The 15,251-nt window shown below is 36.1% G+C and overlaps 1 long non-coding RNA gene across 1 annotated transcript in view; it reads right to left on the bottom strand.

The window, feature by feature from the left end:
• Window positions 1-1,705, bottom strand: part of LOC109373275 (uncharacterized) — a 36,260-nt gene extending 34,555 nt beyond the window's left edge. Inside the window, exon 1 of the long non-coding RNA XR_002122194.1 lies at window positions 1,635-1,705. This is a non-coding gene — a long non-coding RNA (uncharacterized LOC109373275). The remainder of the gene's footprint in view (window positions 1-1,634) is intronic.
• Between the last annotated feature and the right edge of the window lie 13,546 nt (window positions 1,706-15,251).

Raw genomic sequence — 15,251 nt, 5'->3', positions numbered from 1 at the left:
AAAAAATTGTGACAACACTAAATGTTGGCAATCATGAGCAGATACTCATACATTGCTAATGGGAAGGTAAGATGGAAGATTATTCTGAAAAAGTTGGAAAGATTTGTATACAATGAAATATTCCATTAGATTATCTATTGGGTTGTCAGAAAAGTCATGATGCATTTTTGCAATGGAAAACAGAAAAAATACGTCATGACTTTTCCATCAACTCAATATTATCCAGCAATCACACTGCTTGGCATTCATCCCCGAGAAACAAAAACATGTTCCCATAAACACCCGTGCACGGCTGTTCACACCAGTGTTATTCATAATAGCCCCAAACTGGAAATAGCCCAGTTGGTCTTCAGCAGGTGAACCGTTAAAGAAACTATGATACGCCCATAATGTCAAAAGGAACAAACTATTAACATGTGCAACAACTTGCTTGAAACTTCTGGGTGAAAAATAGCCAATCTCTAAAGTTTACATACTACAGGACTCCATTAATATAACATTTTAAAATGACAAAATTATCAACATGGAGAACAGATTTGTGGTGGTCAGGGATTAGGGACAGGGGTCAGGGAGAAGCGAGGGGTGGGGCAGGAGAGAGGTGGGTTTGGTTATAAAAAGGCAACACGAAGGTCCTTTCTGCTGATGGACTGTTTAACATCTTTGCCTGTGATGGAAGATACGCGAACCTACACATGTGACAGATTGCATATAACTACTTATACACACATGCACACTCACAAGTTTTAGTAAAACTGGACAAATGTGAATAAGATCAATGGATTGTATCAATGTTGACATACTGGTTGCAATGCAGCATTATACAATATTACTATCGGGGAACACTGGGTAAAGAATATACTTGCAGGGGGTGACCAGTTAGCTCAGTTGGTTACAACTTGATGCTGATAACACCAAGGTTGCTGGTTCAATCCCTGCATGGGCCACTTGTGAGCTGTGCCATCCCCAAAAAAGAATATACTCGTAGATGATTTTTCTATTATTTTTTACAATTGCATGTGAATCTAAAATTACCTTAACAAAAAAATACATGAGTGCTAATATCTAGATTTTATGAGCATCTTAGTCAAGGATGTTTTACAATTCAGTCAGGGAGTCATACAGCTCATGAGACAGTTCTTCATCTTTAAATAAATATTGGAGACCCTTCACCCATATATGAAGACTGTGTGAACTTTAAATGTTTATCAGTGTCAAAAATTTATCTCTCCCTCTCTTTGAATGTTAGCAGAAATAAATAGAAAAGAGGGAAACACTAGCTTCCAAAGGTTACTTTGACTGGTGAGAACCAGCATCCTACTTATTGATGGCTGGACTACAAAAACAACATAGGGCAGACGAGCGCTGTTACTTAATGAGCACCAGCCTGAAAGACTTGAACAAACACCCTCCATTTATTTCAAATGATCACCAAAACCAAGAAAGGAATAATGAGAGGATAAGCACACGGTATTAACTGAGTCACTGTCTCCCTTTCTTCCTGGGAAAGTGCAAAAATGTAAAACACACACACACTAGAAAGATATCCTGAAACCCCTTTAGAGATGCCTTTCATTTCATGGGGAGACAGGACATGACTTAAATAGATTTTATGGCATTCTTAAGAAATAAATTACCTGGAGTGATGAAATGATGTAAATCTTTAAATAGCGTGTGCTGTGAAAATGTCATGGTGAAGAGTTCTGTGGAGGCAGATCTTTTATCTAAAAATAAGCAAAGGAATAGCAGTTACTCACTGCCCTGCATACAGCACTGAGCAATTACAGTTGCATAGTTTTTTTTTTTTTTGAAATTCTGAAGTATTTAATACTTGGTTTGCACACCTTTCCCAGAGTGAACTCACTCCTTTCTACATGAATACAGCCATTCGTGCTTTCTTTAAGCCAGGCTTAAAGATAGACAAACTCTCACAATAGTCAGTCTCAATCACAAAGTCGTATGTCTATGAATCAGTCTTTTCTTTCTTTATATCCATTTAGCATCTTTGTCCTGTGAGAAATGAATTACTCACATTTATCTCTATTTCACTTTTATGGAGAGACCTGGCCTGTATCAATTATCTCTTTGTTTATCTTTTCTATGCAGATAGTTTGGTCAGATTTGGTATAATTTATCGTGTTCCTTTAAAAGATATTCTGCACTTCTCTAATCTGTTTTCTATGAATGCTTATAATCCATGTTCTTGAAATCTCAACTACTTTTCCAAGAAACATTTTCCTACGTCATCATGAAATATTCTTTTAATGCTGTATTAGTTTTGGGGCTGCTGGAGCAAAATACCACAACTGGACAGTTTAAAATGGCAGACATTTATTCTCTCACTGTTCTGCAGGCTAGAAGTCCAATACCGAGGTGTCGGCAGGGCCATGCTCCCACCCTGCAATAGTCCTTCTCTTTATTACTCAGCCTGTCTCATCTGGATTGAAATAGTCTTTGCCTCTTATCAATCCGTCTTCATTTACTGCACTAGGGAAATACCCCGTCCTTCCGTTACAGTGTTCACGAATGAGATGCAGGCAGCATCATCCCCACGGCTTTTCCCCTTGTCGTCCTTCACACCAAAGTAGATTCGTCATTTACTCATTTACTAGTAAGGATACTTGATTTCCATAACAAAAGGTGACTCTTATTTCTATTCTGTGTATTATTAAAATTTATCAATTTGCCAACAGTGAGCAACGTGGAATATTTATAAATCAGGTTCCATGCTGGAGAGCAATCCCACCTCGCTGCTGTTCTTGTAAACCCTCATGTTTCCTGTTTTGCTTTCTTCACTTAGAGACCTTTGAACCTCATGAGCAACTGGTGAAGACCTTCAGCTTGTAATAATATAACTGTAACTGTATTAAAAACCATAACCTCTTTTAACTTTGGATGTCTAAGCTGCTTCAAAATCTTTTAGAAAGCAATGGCATATAAAAATGCATTTTTTTTGGTATAGCACCCAGCAAAATATCTGGCACATATATTCAAAAAATGAGATGCTGATGATAAAAAATAAACTCTCTATTACTTTTCTCAAGGTAGGAGAGTCTTACCTAAATATAGAATATTGTTGAAATGATAAAATATAGCATAATTCCCCCCCCCAAAATAATAAATTCATTAAATAGCTACAGTACATACCTACTTTCTAGCTATAACATAAATGGATAATGTATTTATTTACAGTTAAAAGTGTTAGTATATGAAGCTCAAAGTAGATTTAATTATGGATTCACTATTCAAAATACAGCACAGGTTTTCTTTCCCTATCTTGTCCTTATAATAAGAAATGATGATTTATTTACCCTGTGGATTTATAAGAAAATATGGAGCTCCTCTACACAGAATATACTTGATGAGAATTAGAAGCATAGATGATTGTGGTCTTACAGGAGTTCAAATCTAGGGCACATGTTTCAACTTCCTGAGAACTGGAAGGGAAGGCTCACAAACCTTGCCTTTGATATGAAATTTCTGGTAGAGTGAGATTGGAGGCAAAGTTTTATGGGACCCTTTGTATTAAATTAGAAAGTTTTAAAATTCAACTGCCTTTGATTACATCAGACAAAGAAGAAAACTCTTTTAAACCCAGTATATTGGAGCAAACAACTAATATACATAATTTTATATAACAATTACATAGGATTGATGTAATAAAAGTCATGATTGGGTTTTGCTGAAATTTGGGAAAGCTTGGCATGATTTCATTAAAAGTAGAGAAGCAAATTTCAAGTTAATTAAAAATGGAAAACATCACTCAGTCTACCCCAGTGCTATTCTTAGTCTTGAAATAATTTAATTCATTATGAGTGACTATGTAGTATGCCAAGATTGTTCGGGCACTAGAATGAGTAATAAAGTGTGTTAATGTTCCAATATTCTAACTAGTTCCTTGGACTAAACCTTTTAGGTTGACTTAAAACACTTATTTTGCTATAGAAAATTTCTGCCCACACATCTAAAAGGTTCTTTTATATCCATTCTAGCCATCTAATTCTCTCCCCTACCCCACTCCTGAAAGATTGAGGTCAATTCCTAACCTTTCTTCACAGCTTTTTCTAACTTCCTCGGCCCACAAGACATTGCACCAAAGTATTCATTGTCTCATCAATAAATACTTGTTAGTTTCATATCAGTGACACAGCCAGCTTTCTTTTATGAGACTAAACATGTGAATCTCGTACTATGTGATAAATGGAAGTCAAGTAGAGGGGGAAATATAAATTCCTTCACTAAAAAGTTTCTATAATTCAATAACTATAGATCACTAAATAAAACATTAAGGGAAACTATTTCAACTTAGAAAGATGACATAATTATAAGTCAAACCTATCCAGTAGAGTTGACAGATTTAGCAAATAAAAATAGAAGTCACTCAGTTCAATTTGAGTTTCAGATAAATGCTGCATAATTTTTTCCTATACATAGGTTGTTGTTGATCGAAAATTCAAATTTCACCAGACTTCCTGTGCTTTATTTGGCGACCCTAATCTTGAGGTGTAGCTCTGCCCAGGTTCATTCTGAAGGCCAAGGTTGGGTGTGCTCATGGAGAAGTTAGTGGGCACACTGCCACTTTGTGGCAGCCAAAAGCAATGACATTACTGCTCTTGAGAGAGAAAGGTGCTAGTCCAGAGATCAGACATCCATTTTCATTGCACAGCACATATCAGATACCAAGATAAGCTAAAGTGCCCTTTAAAGAACGAGGTATGGAAATTGCCATGCTTATCTCACGTATTAGTTTTGGTTGACATGATGGCAAGATTTATCTACTTTCTGAAGGACTGATATTCCAACTTTTCTAGATAAGATTTTGAAAACTGGGAAGATGACTTTTTTACCAGTGAGTATTGCCAGGAACAATATATAAATGATTCTCATGTGACCGACAGTGATTATAAAGAATTGCTTACGAGAACATGTTTTGAACTGCCAACTTGATTTTGCTTTTATTTAGCAATATCAAACCAATGTTTACTTTTACAATACCTTCAAAGAAGGTGGTTTTTAACAGGAAAGAGAGGAAAGGATAAAATAATTTCCTAAAGTCTGCGTATCAGGTTAACAATAGAACTGGGAGAAGAGTGATAATTTCCTAACTTCTGACCCTGAAGTTTTTCATTAATCCAGAATCATTATTATTTTCTGAAATGAGCCTCTCAAAATATTGTTTCAGAAATACTAGCCATGCATGTGGAAGTGATAATCTTATGATAATTTAAGGCATCCTTGTGTAAACTAAAGAAGTGTCAAGTTAAATTTCTCAGCTATCTTCAGAATCTCCAAAGCAAACAGAACTTTCAAAAATTTATTTTCTCTTTTCCTTTTGTCTTCTAATTTACTTTCATAATTATATTTTCCTTTTCTTTGGGAAAAAAAATGAGTATTCTTGAGGGATAATGACTTTTTTCAATCCACACAAGAATATATTGAAAGTTAAGTGATAGTAAAGTACCAAACACTCATTTACTAACACTAGAAAGCCTAAACTTTGTGTGGCTACACTTAAATATTCAGAGAATAAAGAAAGATAGAAAGCAGAGGTTTGAATACATATCATTATTTGTATTCGTATTAGAAACTATTTCTAGGTATAATCTATATTGAAATATTTGAAGCTGTTTTTACTCATGAAGAGATTAAGCCCCGAGGCTATTAAAATAAAAAAAAATTAATCTTAAAAAAAAATCATAGTTTTACTAATTGTCAAGCAGAGGCAAACGCTGGTGGACTTTCTAGAACCACAGTTGGCTATAATACTTTATTAAGAGTGTTTCAGCTTAATCTTGATGGAAGACTACCCAATAAATCAAATCTTCAGTACTTTGTCTACAGACAGCCGACAATTAGAAAAATATGCATATGTCACATTATTTAGCTTAGCAAGCTGCCAAACATGCAGTGTAATCCTATGATTGAGGAAAAAGGGCAAGGTCACCATGGCCTTAACCACTTAATGGCAGAGCTGTTGACCTTATGCAACACTTAACAATGAATTGGGTGTTTCAGAAAATAAGTGGTTAGCACAGAGGAGAGAGAGAACATGAGACTGGGTGGGAAATGGCTGTGAAAAGAATCCATTACAGGAGCACAAGTTAATGTGACTTCGGTATAAGAAAAAATGACCTCTGCATTCAGACAAAAATCAGTACTCTGCCTGAGTACTTGATTAAAATATAGAGTTGTGTCACAAAATAAGTTGATAAGTTGGTGGTGGTATTGGAAAACGTTTCTAATTTAGAAGTAGCCGATCATGTTCTCTGGACTTCTTTTGCTGTCTTTCTCCAGAAAAACATACCAACTTTTAAAGCTCAGTCTTTATGTTTTTGTATACAAATACAAATGTGTTCCCATTTTTCTGTTATTCGTTTTGCCTACTGTTATTTCTCTTTTGTCATCTTTTTGAAATGTTCCCTCCACCTTTTCAGTGTCTCTGAACAGCCTCCAGTTTCATGCTGACCACTTTCTTCCCATTCTTAATGTGAATGATGTCATAAAAATAATATGTACATGAAGAGCAACTCCTGGAACTCATGCAACAAGCCACAGTAATTATCCCAACTTTGACAATGAAAAAAATCTTGACGTATGTGAACAATCTTAATAATTAGCAGACACCCAAGTCACTTTTTGAACTAGACATTATTTTGTAAAGATGCAGTCCTAAGAGATAGTACATGCACGCAAATGAAATTATTTAAATTTAGTTCTAGACAAAATGTAATCTAATAGAAGAAATTGAAGGCAAGACCATTCACTTAAAACGTATATACAGATTTCTGGGTTTAAAAGAAATAATAAAAATTCAAATTAGAGTGTTATTTTGATTACTAGTTCAATTTTGATAGATATGAACGATTATTTCCTTGGGAAGTGCTGGCACTTGAAAACAATACCATCATCTGAAAATCTGCCTCTTTTGACCAACTAATATCAATTACTAGTCAATAAGATGAACAGTCTGCCGAAAGTTCATTTCAGAAGTGAAATAATTAAACAACCATGGTGAAGAGGTTCATAGTTTTATGCTCTGAAAAACTGGCAATATTCCTGGACCTCTGCAAGGCCTTTAGAATTATTAATAATGTTTCAAAAGTGGTCCGAGAACAAAATAATTCAAATTCTCCACAGAAATACCAAACAGATCTTTTTGCTAATTCATCTTGCTTTTCATACCGTTTCATCTGATTCCAACTTTTATAGCATAAAGTCCATTTTTGAACGTTCCAGTCTTTCTCACCTGTTTGTGTATGCTTCAGGCCAAAAATTTAAATCCAACTAGGGGCACTGAAGCCATCTTTTAATGTTCTAAGTGTCTCCATTTTCAAATGCAGATGTGAGAAAGGTGAGAAATTGACAACTGGGAAAGGCACTGGGGGAAATTTTCCACTCATTTATTCTTTGTGACATAGCTCAAATGTGACCTCCTAGGTAAAGTCTTTCTCGGGTTCCCCATCCTTCCACTATACTAGCTGGTTCTGCTCTGAGTTCCCATAATCCTCCATGGGTGTTGTTCCCTTACTACACTCTGTGCTCCTAGAATGGGCTGTTCTTCTGTTTCTTATTTGCAACGATAGTGCCTGGAACATTGGTCATGACGCAGTAAAACGGTCAATCAAGGTTTATTGATAAGTGAAAGGATGAATGAAGGAAAAGATCTGAAAATACTTGGAACCTCTCTGTACACTTACTGAAAGTGGTGACCTAAATTAGTTTTAGGCGAAATACAGAGTGGCCTGGCTAAATATCCAAGTCTGAGTGAATTAGAGAGAATTTTTAAAAACCCAACAACTTGTGAACCTGGTAACTATAGTCTTCCAGTTAATATGTAGGCATACTTTTGTTAGGTTCACATAAAGACTGTGCTCTGGAGTCTTCTATTTGGTGGTTTTCTGTTACTTTGGGGAGTACATGCTTATTTGTCAATATTTTTAGTCACAAGTGACAGAAATCATCACAAATACACGGAAGTTAAAAGGAGGAATTTCTTGGCTCACAAAATGGTGGTAGAAGAGCTGGCCTTGGGCCTCAAACAAAATCAGAATTCTCTTTCTCTGCATTTTCTATTTGGCTTCATACTCTTTTTCTATACAGGAGTTTTCTTCCTTTTTTTCACCATATTGAATGGAGATCATGACTTACTGCACCCCTGGTTTCACATCCCAAGATTTCCATTACCAGTGATAAAAAAGGGTTCCCAGCGATAAAAAGGTTCTTTCTCACAAACTGTAGATACAAAATTCCAGGAAGCATTTGTGTAATCTAGCTTGGATGCTGTGTTTTTTCCTGAAACAATCACTGAGTCCTCAAAGATGGTTTATCCTTCCTGGGTTACATGTCTGCCTTTGAAATTAGGGGGAAGATCTAATGAGAGAAAGAAAAGGAACACATTTTGGGCAAAACATTGGTTAATACAAGGAGAGGTGTCACATTTTACTTTATTTGTTTGTAAAGAATTTCTCAATAACTCCAACCAAGCAGAGGAGAGTTTGTTCAATTCCCAACCAAGATGGTAGTTAGATCAACATACCAGCTGAGGCCTTCCATGCTGGTAGAGACGGTCCCACATGAAGATTGGTAAAGAGAAAGTCCATACATAGAACAGGGGAGATAGAAAAGTAAAAATTTGAGTTTCAAAGAGATAGGAAGCAGGGGTTCCTTCCAGGCAGAAGTTCTTATTCATAAAGCATAATGACAGTTGCATAATGATGGACTGCTCAGCGTCATCTCAGATACTGAGGTTGTATTATAAGGAATAGAGGCTGCCCTAAATAGTGCTGTTTAGAGGGCATCAAATAAATGATTTAGGCACCTTGCATTCTGAACTTAACCTAGTTTGAGACATAATGAAATTTTGCGATATTCATAGGGGTAAAAAAAGTAAATCAGCAGCAAAAATGTTCTCAAGACTTTTCCAAACTGATTACTGTCATATTGACATAAGCTTTAAGACTAAGCTTTGAGGCTAGATATAGACATAGCTCAACATTTAAGTATTTTGAGCTAAATTTTGCTAAATTTCTAATTTCTACTTTTAGATACTTTCCCCAAGTTTATATTCTTTAAGAATAATCCAGTTCTTTTCTTTTTTTTTAGACTGCAAGTCAGTGTACTATTTTGCAGAGCTGGCAGAATGGAGTGTGCTAAGACTTTTCCGCTTATTTTTAATCATCTCCTGGAATAGTTTATTCACATTTAAAAAGCCAACTTAACTGTAACTGTTGTACTGCAAAATATTTTACTAAACCTTTCTACTTAACAGATTTCCTTAATATTCCATTAGGAAGAGTGGTAAGACCAGGGCATAATAACATTCATTTTGAATTCTTTGCACACAAGTCCTGACCGGTATATGAATAAACATTTAAAACTACTCATTTTCTATGAAGATAAAATGTTTATTTTAGGAGAAACAAGTACTCAGTGTAATTATACCTGCATGATATTCAGAAATTCACTTGGACATACAATCAGTCTAGGTTATCAAAATCCAGGCATCAGGATGACTGATCCCTTGCAATATTTCATTTAGATTTTCTTTTTTGCAATATTAAAAATGGTAAGCATACGTCAGGAATAAACTAAGTACATTATCTTGAATATTTTGATGGGACCTTAAGGAGATAATACTTTAAATTATAGAAAGCTCTCTAATAATGGAAACTCGAGGCCCTTTTAAATGACATTTTGTGTGAAAAAGGCAATGAATGACATGTTGGTAAGTAACTTTCCTGAAACTCTGGCATCTATCGAGTTGGATTTATTTCTGCAGACAAGACTTGTTCATTCCTTACTTCATTCAGCAAATATTTCTAATACAATTATTAGTTCCACAGAGCACATTATTTAAATCTCAAGGGCAAACCAATCCATAGTCTAATTTTCTTTTAAGAATTCAAAGCCATTGATTCAGTCATGATATTGACATGGTAACAATGAGTTTTTCATTTGTAAGTGTTAAAAATGACCAGAGATCACTGCGTGGCCATGTTTAACCAATTTGGAGAGCTAGGATGGTTTTAATTTAGTTCACTTTTATGTTATGAAAAGAAAACAATATATTTTCCTTGTATAATGATTTACTTTATATAAAGCAGATTCATACGATTAGTTCATCATGGTCTCATGACAAGCATGTGAAGTAAACAGACAGCGTGTCATAGGCCTCCTTTTGTTGATGAGCTCAGAGAGGTGAAAGGACTCGTAAGGTCATGAGCAGGTAGATGGGGACACCTGACCTGAGTTAGGCTGTCTAAATCCAAGGTCACTCTCCCTGGAAAGCCATTGTGTCACATCACTCAGAGAAAAGAGAAAACTCCCAGGTCCAGTCTCACCTTAGGTTATGTTTCTCTAGTGCATGAATGCCAAAGGACTCAGCTAAATGAGAACAATTAAAACGACAATTTCTTCATTAGCTCTAATTCCAAATAGCGCTAGTCCCAAAACAGCACTATTTCAAGGACAGACTTTTATGAATTCCAATGAAACTCCTGAAGACCACTTTCTTTGGGTCATTTGCTTTTCTTGCTTACTTGAATTCAAACATGTACAGACAATCCTGGCAAAATCGGCTATTTTCTCCTGAATTCTTAACTATGTCACTGATGAACTATAAAGATAGAATTTCCTCTGAGGTTAATACAAACCCTTGGGCTTTGGTGGTTCACTGCATCTTCTTCCTCTAAAATTCTAGTAGTTGATGTTTGTGAAATTTCCTTCAGTTCACCGAAGTTACTTGATATGGAAAATAAAGTACACTCATCAAAATCAGCCAGCATTCCACTATTTTCATCCTCGGGCAACCTGGAAATCATGTCAGTTCGCTTCTTTAGGACTTCAGTATTGTGATGGGCGGAAGACCTCAAGAATGAAAACAATGGCAAATATAAACCAAAAAAGCTGTCGCGCATAAAGAGAAACATAAAAACACTGGACATTCTGAAGCCTCCCTGCACTGAGGGCACTTTCTATTCAAGCTTGTATTATGTTTTTCTACACTATTAAATATTGCGTTTGAAGGTGTTCCTTTTTCTTCACGCGCTTGTTGTAAAGCAACCCCATTCAGTTCTTGTGAGCCGCAGAATTTCAGAACTGGTGTCAGTCATCCTATCCCCTGCTAGTGGTGCCCATTTCTCCTTTTTGGGGGGAGAGTGATATTAGCAAGTCACTTAATAAAGCACATGTAATTGCCATGCTTAATACAAGCTTGGTGACTGTGAAAAACCAAAACAGTAGTCTACCTACTATAACTAAATGGCTCCTTAACGCATAAAAGGAACACGGGGTATTTTTCCTTTACATCACAAATGAAATCTAATCTAACTCCAAATACTTCCATGTGCTTCATAAAGGTTTTTCTTCAACAAATCTTACCCTGTATTGTATTTGAAATGAATTGAAATCCTGTTAAACGTTTACTATCCATCAAATCAACCCCTTGCCAGGCCAGCTATGTCTAAAAGGCTATGGTTTCATCATTTTCTTTTTTTGTGAACATTTTATAAAACATATTATATATCCGAACCATCATAAAATACCATTGTTGCAACTTTGCCAATTTCAAAATTTTCCTTTGAAACGTTTCTCATTGGTATTCTCCATTTCCTTTCTTGATCCTCTTTGAGAACCAGCCAAACAAATACTAGCTAAATTTATTTGCATTTATTAAATGTCTTAGCCTGAACATTTCTTATTGAGGGGAAATCACAGGACCAGAAAGAATAAAATTCAATTCTTGGCTGAGGCATGGGTAATTTTAGATGAAACATAGAGACTGCGGGAATGTAAATCCTAGTTTACTCAGTTCAACTGATTTTCTTCCTATTAAGGTACATTCTGTCAGATAGTTTTCCCCCACTTACTAGATAACTAAGGTCTGACATCATAAAGAAAACTGCAATTCGCATCACTAAGGCAAATGTCACCCAAAGATAGCTTGCTATTTTAAAAAATATGGAAACTGCCTTGGGATGACAGATAAGTAAAACAATTCTCTTTATTTTTAACTGCTTTTGATGTGTTCCAGACTTCAAATATTCAGACAGAGGAATAATGGAAAAGTTATTTTTCCCTTAAATCACACCTCCACACCCCAACCACTGTTCCTCCACCCTCACCCCTGACCTTTTGAACAAAATCAAAGATTCTGACTCTTTTTCTTCTTCTCCTTCCTTCTTTCTTCCTCTCTCTCCTCATCCAAATTTTTTTTTTTTTTTTTTTTTGTCCAGGAGGCTAGTCCAGGCTTAGATTCAGAAGGTCTCAGATCACTGGCATTCTTTCTATAGAAGTTATAAAGTTATATGCTCCAGGTATATTTCTAAGCATTGTCCTTACTGTTGTTGGGGGAAGTTGGATTTCCCTGATACAGAATTCTCAGTTGCCAGTGATTCCTTTTAACCCTTGAAAAAGGTTGTGCCACTTCCTTTCAGCCTCCATGGTTTCAGATGAGAAACCTGTTATATTCAAATTGTTGTTCCCCTACAGGAAATGTGTGTTTCTCTCTGCTTGCTTTCAAGATTGTTTTCTGTCTTCAGTTTTTGCAAATTTAATTTCTATATGTCTTGGCATGGATTTCTTTGAGTTGATCCTGTTTGAGGTTTGCTCAGCTTCCCGAATGTGTAGGTTTATGTCTTCCACCAAGTTTGGGGACATTTCGGTCATTATTTCTTTGAACAGTTTTTCAGTCCCATTCTTGTTTACTTTTTCTTCTGGGACTCTGATGGTATGAATGTTAGATCTTTTATCATCTTATAGGTTCTCGATATTCTGTACGTTTCTTTTCAGCTTACTTTCTCTCTGTTGTTCAAATTGGGTCAATTCTATAGATCTGTCTTCAAGTTCACTGAATCTGTCTTCTGTCATCTCCATTCTATAAAGAAGCCCAATGAACAAGCTTTTTTATTATCAGTTATTATATTTTTCAGTTCTAAAAATTCAATTTGGCTCTTTTGTTTTCCCAGCTTTATTTAAGTATAATTGACAAATAAAATTGTAAGATATTTAAAGTGTACAATATGATGATTTGACATGTGTACATTGTAAAAGGATTTCCTCATATCAAATTAATGAACACATCCATCACCTCACATATATACTTTTTTTTTTTTTTGGTGAGAAAATTAAATTCTGCTTTTTTAGCAAATTTCAATTATACAATATAGTGCTATCAACTATAGTTATTCATTTGGTTTTTTATATAACTTATTTCTCTACTAAGATGTTCTTTCTTTGTAATTGTGTTAAGAGAATTTATAATTGCTTAGTGAAGTACTTTTATGATGACTGCCTTAAAAATTTTGTTACTTAATTCCAACATGTGATTCATCAGGGTGTTGGTGTTTGTTGATTGTCTTTTCTCATTCAAGTTAAGATTTCTCTGATTTTTTTTTAATCGTCTGATGGAAATTTTGGAGATTATGAGTCTCTGGATTCCATTTAGTCTTTTTTTCTGAGGAAGTCACCCTGTTAATGTAGTCAAGTAGCTGTTGACATTCAGTGTTGGCACATTGCTGCTGCAGTATTGAGTCAGAAGTTCAAACCCCCACTGCACCCTGAGGACACCGGGGGTGTGGAGAAGTAGTGGTGTGCCAACTAGCTCCGCCTCCCATCATCTTTTTCGGTGTCATTTATACCATATACAGAGGGAGACTCAGCTCCCCACTGTGCCCTGCTGACACCAGGGTGGAGGAAGATGGAGTACTGCCTAGATTAACCCAGCTTTGTGCCTCCTCCATCAGTCTCATGGCTGCTGGGTGGGTACAGGTATCCAGCTGCCTCCTGGGCCTGCCGACACCAGCAGTGTTGACTAGTTCTGCCCTGTACCCCCTTTTCTAGTCTTGTTGACACTGGGTGGAGGGGGAGGCTCAGCTCCCTGCTTGGAAACACTGACGCCACCCAGTGAGGAGGCACAGGGTGGAGGGGTAGAAAGGAAGAACATTTCCTTGCTTGGCCCCACTGAAACCACAGGGAGATGGTGTGGTTTTTCCATTAGTGTTTGGCTGCAGTAGGAAAAACGTTTTCTGTTGACAGGCTACCCTTTCTCCATCCTTTGGCTGAGGGGAATAGGATATTCTTGAAGTTTTAGTTTTTTCTCTGCCTTTTGGCAATTGAGGGTTGAAGGCTTCTGGTGTGCTCTGTTTGGGATATGTAGGAAACAATTAAGTAAGCCCGGATGACTCACTTCTGTGTTGTTCAAGTCCTGAGGTCCTTAGTCAGCCTGTCTTCTTCCCACCTTTCAGAGCCTTCTTAGGCTTGTTTTTGTGTGTGTGTTATGTCCAGCAGTTTTATAATTTAGAAATAGATGTACATATAAGAGTGTGTGTGTGTGTGTGTGTGTGTGTGTTTCCTAGTTATAGCCTTTGAGAGGGCCCAGAAATCAATGACACCCAGCAGCAGTGAGCATACTGAGAATTCATATCTTGTTTTCTAGATATAAATTCCCACTTAAAGGAACCAGGGGTCCCTAGAAAAATAACTGATTCCAAGACTACTGCAGGGAAAGTACAGATGAGTCTTAAACAGTGTGTGTGTGTGTGTGTGTGTGTGTGTGTGTGTGTGTGTGTGTGTGTGTGAAAATAGGAATTTCTTAAAGAATGATGGGTAAATGTCAAGATAACATAGAAGCCAGATTAACAGTGCTCCCAACGGTCAATTCTAGGATAATTGGACCACTGAGAAAAGTTTAAGAGTAATAGATTATGACCTACTGGATAAAATAGGAATTTAAGAGTGCATGTTGATCTAAGTAAATGAATGAATGAAGAAACAAATAAATAAGGGAGAAGAGAAATCTCTATCTCAGAATAGTATGTCAACTAATAAGAAATGATGGACTTTATAAAAATATCCATTTTGGGGAGGTGGGGGCTGGGTAAAAGTTGAAGGAATTAAGAATTACAAATTGGCAGTTACAAAATATTCATGGGGATGTGAAATACAGCATAGGGAATATAGTCAATAATATTGTAATAACTGTGTAGTGTCAGGTGGGTACTGTTGGGATTATTACTTTGTAAATTATATAAATGTTAACCACTGTGCTGTATACCTGAAGTTAATATAATATTGAATGTCAACAGTAACTGAAGAATAAAAATTTAAAAAATATCCATCTGGCAACCTCATGTTGACAATTGATTCAGACAAAAATTATTGATAGATCTAAAACTAGAGGGTGAGTGATAAAGAGCATGATAGTTAAAACATTATGAAATGTCTCCCCATTAAGCACTTATTAAAAATATTTAAAA

The sequence above is a fragment of the Hipposideros armiger genome, unplaced genomic scaffold (genome assembly GCF_001890085.2).
Source record: "Hipposideros armiger isolate ML-2016 unplaced genomic scaffold, ASM189008v1 scaffold_698, whole genome shotgun sequence".
NCBI classification, from domain to species: Eukaryota; Metazoa; Chordata; class Mammalia; order Chiroptera; family Hipposideridae; genus Hipposideros; species Hipposideros armiger.
This window is presented reverse-complemented; position numbering and strand designations above follow the sequence as displayed.